General features: G+C 27.8%; 1 long non-coding RNA gene across 1 annotated transcript; it reads right to left on the bottom strand.

Annotated features, from left to right (window-relative positions):
• Positions 1-607: 607 nt before the first annotated feature.
• Positions 608-4,201, bottom strand: LOC107857162. Its single transcript, XR_001670790.2, has 3 exons — positions 3,739-4,201; positions 2,632-2,757; positions 608-1,035 (listed from the first exon to the last, which is right to left on the bottom strand). It is a non-coding gene; the product is annotated as an uncharacterized LOC107857162 (long non-coding RNA).
• Positions 4,202-7,283: the final 3,082 nt, after the last annotated feature.

The following is a 7,283-nucleotide window of genomic DNA, read 5'->3' as shown; positions in this document are numbered from 1 at the left end:
TTTTTACCAATTAGAATCCAAAGAAAATACCTTTGTAGGTAATTATTATCTGCGGATTTATAAAATCCCTAGGTAATTTAGCTGCAAAAATAAATCCGCAGGTATGTTATTTGCGGATTTATTTGCGATTAACTATCAAAATTTTGCATGAATTATTTGGTAAAATTTCATAAATAAGGATTTTACCTGCGGATTTCCACAAAAAAAATCATAAATTATTCCCCACGAAGATTCCCAAGTAAATCCCTAGGTAATTTAGCTGTGGAAATAAATCCACAGGTACATTATTTGCAGATTTATTTGCGATTAACTATCAAAATTTTGCATGAATTATTTGATAAAAATTCATAAAAAAAGAATTTACCTGCGGATTTCCACGAAAAAAATCACAAATTATTTCCGACAAAGATTTTCAAGTAAATCCCTAGGTAATTTAGCTGCGGAAATAAATCCGCAAGTACGTTATTTGCTGATTTATTTGCGATTAACTAGCAAAATTTTGAATGAATTATTTGGTAAAATTTCATAAAAAAGGATTTTACCTACGGATTTTCACAAAAATTTTCAAGTAGTAATTCACACATAAATTACTAGAAATATTTCACAATTAATCAAAAATCTATTCAAAACCTTCAATAATTCTCAAAAACATCATTCAATACAAGTTTAATATAAATCATTGCAGCTAACAAAAAAACATAATTCAAAACATCTACATCAATAATGTATGATTCTTAAATAGTCCAAAATAAAATATTTCAAACTTGAATCCTCAACAAAACTATCAACCATCAGAATCAGAACTACTTTGATCCACGTTATCAAGATTAGAATCACTTTCATTCACATCGTCAAAGTCATCATCACTTTCATCCTCACAAGTTTGGTTGTCTTCTTGAGATAGGCGTTCATCATTTGAACACGATTTCTTGTATACATGCTTTATCAACAAGTCCAATTCCTTTCTCATCCTTCTTCCACAATGGATGCACTTTAAGCAGCTAATATTTCTTGTTCCTCTCTTTCAAACTCATTCTGCATTAGAATATGTTAATTCAGGCCATAAAAAGTGCTAAAAATACATTAATCGCATAAATTATATGACATTATAGTATCAAATAAAATCATAAAAATCAACAAATATAAACATGTATATTAGCATATAAAGCATGATAAGCTCAAAGTTAAATTTTCAGATTATTTTGACTATTGTTATGACTTGTTATATTAAGATAAGAGACAATACTTAACCATTTTCAAGTCACAAGTTCATAATTTCAAGTAACAACACTTAACCATTTTCAAGTCACAAGTTCACAATTTCAAGTCATTACACTTCAAGTCACTACACTCAAACCATTTTCAAATAGCTAATTGACATTTCAAGTCACTATACTTAACCATTTTAAAGTAACTAAACTTAACCATTTTTAAGTCGCTAGTACATATTTCAAGTAACTACACTTGACCATTTTCAAGTCACTAGTACACATTTCAAATCACTACACTTAATCATTTTAAAGTCACTAGTATACATTTCAAGACACTACATTTAATTATTTTCAAGTCACAAGTTCATAATTTCAAGTAACTTTATTCACATTTCAAGTGACTACACTTAACCATTTTCTAGTCACAAGTACACATTTCAAGTCACTACACTTAACCATTTTCTAGTCACAAGTATACATTTCAAGTAACTGCACTTGATCATTTTCAAGTTACAAGTTCACAATTTCCAATGACTACACTTAACCATTTTAAAGTCACTAGTATACTTTTCAAGTCACTACACTTAACCTTTTTAAAGTCACAAGTAGACATTTCAAGTAACTGCACTTAATCATTTTTAAGTCACAAGTTCACAATTGCAAATGGCTACACTTAACCATTTTCAAGTAACTAATTCACATTTCAAGTAACTACACTTAACCATTTTTAAGTCACTAAACCATTTTCAAATAACTAATTCACATTGCAAGTCACTACACTTACAACATTTTCAAGTCACAAGTACACATTTCAAATCACTACACTTAACTATTTTGCAATTAACTAATTCACATTTCAAGTGACTATACTAAAACCATTTTCAAATAGCTAATTGACATTTTAAGTCACTATACTTAACCATTTTTAAAACACTACACTTAACCATTTTCAACTCTCTAATTCACATTTCAACTGACTAAACCTAACTATTTTCAAGTCATGAATTCATATTTCAAGTGCCAACACTAAACCAATTTCAAGTCATGAATTCATATTTTCAAATGATTACACTTTACTAATTTTAAAACACAAGTTCACCTTTCAAGTAACTACACTAAACCATTTTCAAGTCGCTAATCTATTTCTCAAGTAGGTATTTAACACTCATCTTATTCACATATCTAAAGTTGTTAAGACTATTACCACAATCACTTGAAAACAATCATAACAGTTTAAGCCAAATAATTTAAAGAAGACTATTGATCAAAATTCACAATATTCTTGAACAGCTAAAGAATGTTAAGTTTAAAAGTTACAAATCCTTCAAGTATTTAGACTCAAAAGTATATGAAGTAAAACAGTACAAATGTTTTAGGATTAATTGGACTAAGTGAAATGAAAACTAGTCGTCTTAGCAACCTGTTCAGGCTCCAGTTGAAAACTTATTGCACTTTCATTCGACGTGTTCCAGTTGTACTTGAACGGATCCATAGAAGTTTGATTTTACTCATCCGGAGAAGTAGCAAGGTTGTTTTCGATAGACCCCTGGCTCAAGACAAAGAATAGTATTCCACAAATAAATAAGCAGTTAAAACCCCATATATAGAGCAAGAAGGTTTGTCTCATCAATTTATAGTAGCTGCACTCACTTGACATATATATGTATATTGGTAACATTAATAGTTGGTCAATACATAGCATCTACGCATATATGGAAGTGATATAAATGTAGATCTAAAGAAATAGACCTATTGTTAAACACAATTCCAATGAACCTTAAATATTAATCTGTCTACTAGGTCATTTTTATAGCAAATTCCTCAATGGGTTCAAGCAAGGACCGGCTATACATCGTGAACATAGAAATGGATCTAACTAGAGCCAACACATATAACTGAGCCCAACTATTACAGAATTAGGCATAGTTGATCGAATGGAATGTCTCATGAACACAGTTATGGAGATTCCAACTACCTAGTAAAATGAAGAACAACAGCTTAACCACTAGCCTAGAGTTTCTTAAATTTACCAGCCCTTAAGGAATTATATCAACACCTAAAACCCAGCTCTTTGGGAATTATATCATCACCTAAAAACTAGTTTCTTGGGAATTATACCAACGCCTAAAAACCAGTCCTTTGGGAATTATATCAACATCTAAAAACCTGCCTTTCGAGAATTATATGAATACCTAAAAAATAGCTCTTTGGGAATTATATGAACACCTAAAGTCAAGTCGATAAACTTCTATTCTGATCAACAAATAACAACAATACACTACTTCAACAAAACAATATAATAATCATGGTACAAGAAACAACATATAGTAATAGAAATTGAAGGACAAGAAACAAAAGGAGCAATACTAGGACTACTAATATGAATGGAAAGCAAAACAACACACGACTACCTATTAACCTTCCATCCTAGTCTGTTTTGATCAATAATTCAAGTATATAAATTTAACTCAAATGAACAAAACAAACACAACATATTCAAGAAGATCGAAGTTTTGTATATACATACCTAATTCGACTCCCTATTCCATTGTCCATGAGACCTCGATCCTCCTCCCTGGCTAGAGGATGAAGCTGATCCAAACATCCCAAATGGCCACGGTAGTGACACAGTAGCAAACCTCTTTCCAGAACCCGAACCACCACCACTCACGTTTCCATCATTCTCTTTCTCCCTATTTTTCGTACTCAGGATCATCGGTTGGCAACTCAAACTAACAAACCAGACATGAGTTATGCAATGAAAATATTACTCAACATGGAGAGAACTAGTTCGGGCAAGCGGGTCAGATTGGAGATCGGGTCGGGGTCTTCAAATTCTTCGACACAGTCACTGTTACAATCAGGAAAAATAAGTTTGCTGGTCGTAGAAGGGGTAATGGTAACGGTGTGAGTACATTTGTGGCAGAAATATAGGGCGGCGACGGTGGCTGTTGGCTTAAAGAAAGAGGAAGGAGAAAAAAAATAAAGGTGGGCAGTTGGTATTGACAAAAAATGGAGTTAGGGTTTATTGTTTTGTTTAAAAAAAGAGTAAATGATGATGGGATCTCAGCCGTTGGATCAATTTTGATCCACGACTAATATTAAGAGAATTTAAAAAGTGGTTTAAAATTAAATTTTTATTTGGAGATCAAAATTAATATTAATTTAACTAAAATAGATATTAATCGGGTACAAAAAATGGCTAAAAATGAAAGGCATGAAGAAATTAAATAAAATTAATTGTCATTTTAATAATAATAATAATAATAATAATAATGAAATAATAATATTAAAATAATAATAATAAGACCATATGTTTGTAAAATTACGAGTGTGAATATCAAATAATTTAATAAATATTAACAAATTACGTAACAAATATTTCATATAAATTGATAAATTATAAAAAATGATAATGATAACAAAAGTAATAAAATACTTTGTATATTCTTAAAATCATGAATGTGATACGTCAATATATGTTTGATGCAAGAATAATGTGTAAAAAATATTAATATTTGAAATTACTAATTTTTAGAAAACAGCAGCCTAAAAGAAATATCAGGCGATTAAAATTGGGTGTCAACATATACTCTAAAAAATTTTTGGTTTATTAATTGTTGAATATAGTATTATATATATATATATATATATATATATATATATATATATATATATATATATATATCATAATACAACGTATTAATATGATGAACGATAGGTTAATTAGCTTCATTATTATAACTTCAATAGTGTATTATTACCTCGATCATATGATGTTAGCGTATTATTCTAAATATTTGGATATGTAGATTCTATTAGCTAAGTTTTGACTACTCTGTACATCATTACATGAGAGATATGTATATATAAATATATATATTTGATTAACAATCAACTGTAAAATATGTACTATATACATCATATACACGAGTATATTTCCTCGTAATACGACGTATTTGGTTTGAAATTTAATCAAATTGAATTCAAAAATCAGTTACAATTGACATCAATTAGATATAAGGTTGGCTATAATTTAAATAAAATTGAGAAGATAATTGAATCGACTTAGGTTGCTATTTAAATATAATAATAATAAATAAATGTTGATCAACGGTTGAGATCTAAATATTAAGAATCTGGTTTAAAAAAGTTGAATGAAATTTGAATTTGAGTTCAATTGGACATAATTGGGCTAGGATTGTATTAAATTGGATAAAATTAGGCTAAAATTGTTACAAATTGACAAAATTAGTCTAGAAAATAAATAAATTAGAAAAAATTAAATTGACTACGGTTGCAAATTAATACAATAAAAATAATAGTAAAATAAATAATATAATTATTCTCATATTAGTTATGAATAAATTGTGTAAATAAAAATATGACACATAATATATTAATTTAAAATCAACGATAACAATAACTCGGACTAAGACACCTATAAATTATGAATACAAAATTATAAATCAAAGAAACTAACGTCTTATTTCGAATATCTCTCAAACAATTGAAACTTTGATTTCGGGTCTTCTCTGTCTTCTTAGAGAAAATTTAATTTTGGTTTTGATTTTTTGATTTTTCAGATTGATTTTGATTTTTAATTTTAGAAATTCAGTTAAAACGGTCTAGATTTTAATTTTTCAAAAAAAAAATAAAATTGGTTAAACCGAAAAACCAAAAATATATAAATAATATATATATTTTATTATATATATAAATTTTATGTTTATATATATATATATATATATATATATATATATATATATATATATTTCTTTTATATATTCAGTATAACTAATATTTTTCCGTTATTTCATTTAATTTCATCCATGTTGAGTTATTTATATTTGAAAATGAAAAGTATGTTTGAAAAAAAATTAATTTTTTTAAAAAAATCATCAATTTTAAATGCCAACAAAGAAAGACTCACTACTTTAATCTTTAAAATCGAAATAAAATTCAAAATAACTGAACCAGATTTATAAAAATCGAATCAGATAGAATTTATTTTGGTTTGATTATGGTTGTCATTTACGTCAATCCAAAAATCGAAAAACCAAACTGATATTAAATAAACAAATCGAACAAACATAATTCCCACCCATAATCTCATCATATATGTTATTCTGAAACTACCTAATACTTTCAGCTCAATGTAAAATAAAATATTTTTTTTATTTTGTGATTATTATACCTTATACCTCACACTAAATGACTCCTAAAATGTACATTATATTGATTTATTATATTTTCGTGTAGTATGATGCCTTACAATTATATTTAAATTAACCAATAGGAAAATACGCTTTGTTTGAGCCCTGAGTCGTTCTTTACCCTATCTTAGGACAACAAAATTTCACCTCTTTAATTTTTTGGTGATAACATAATGAGTCAAGCTAAGGTTTATTCAGCTCGAATACATCTGTGATACCATCTATGCCAACAAACTAAGTTTAATTTCTTGAGTATCTTTTGCTTGATTATACGTGTCCACCGATTTAATGTCTAATTTCTTTTTATTTTATTTTTTATTCTTCAATTTTTTTCTTTTCCTATTTAAATTTTTTCAAGTCATAAAAATTCTACATAAATCTCCAATAAATAATTTCAGCTAAATTTGTAGCAATGCAATCCACCAATAATTTCTCAAGTAATAATTTCATAAGTAAATCCCCAAGACATAATTTCAGCTAAATTTGTAGCAATATAATCCCTCAAAAATGTCCCAAGTAATAATTTCGCAAGTAAATCCCCAAGAATAAATTCCTAGCAAAATTCGCAGTGTAAAATCGCCAAATAATTTTTCAGGTAATAAAATTCATTACATAAATTTCCATCAAAATATCTCTATGTAAATTCGTAGGATAAATTACCTGGGAATTTCCTATGAATTTAAAAAATATATAAATTTGTTCATATACCAGCGGATTTACCTAGAGATAAAGTACAAGCCGATACATTTTCCCAGGTAATGTCGCAAGTAATAATTTCACAGGTAAATCCCCAAAAATATATCTCCAGCAAAATTCGCTGAACAAAATCCCCAAATAATTTCCCAGATAATAAAAT

Source organism: Capsicum annuum, chromosome 1 (assembly GCF_002878395.1).
Source record: "Capsicum annuum cultivar UCD-10X-F1 chromosome 1, UCD10Xv1.1, whole genome shotgun sequence".
NCBI lineage: Eukaryota > Viridiplantae > Streptophyta > Magnoliopsida > Solanales > Solanaceae > Capsicum > Capsicum annuum.
Note: the sequence above shows the minus strand (reverse complement) of the source record. Positions and strands in the feature narration are given on the sequence as shown.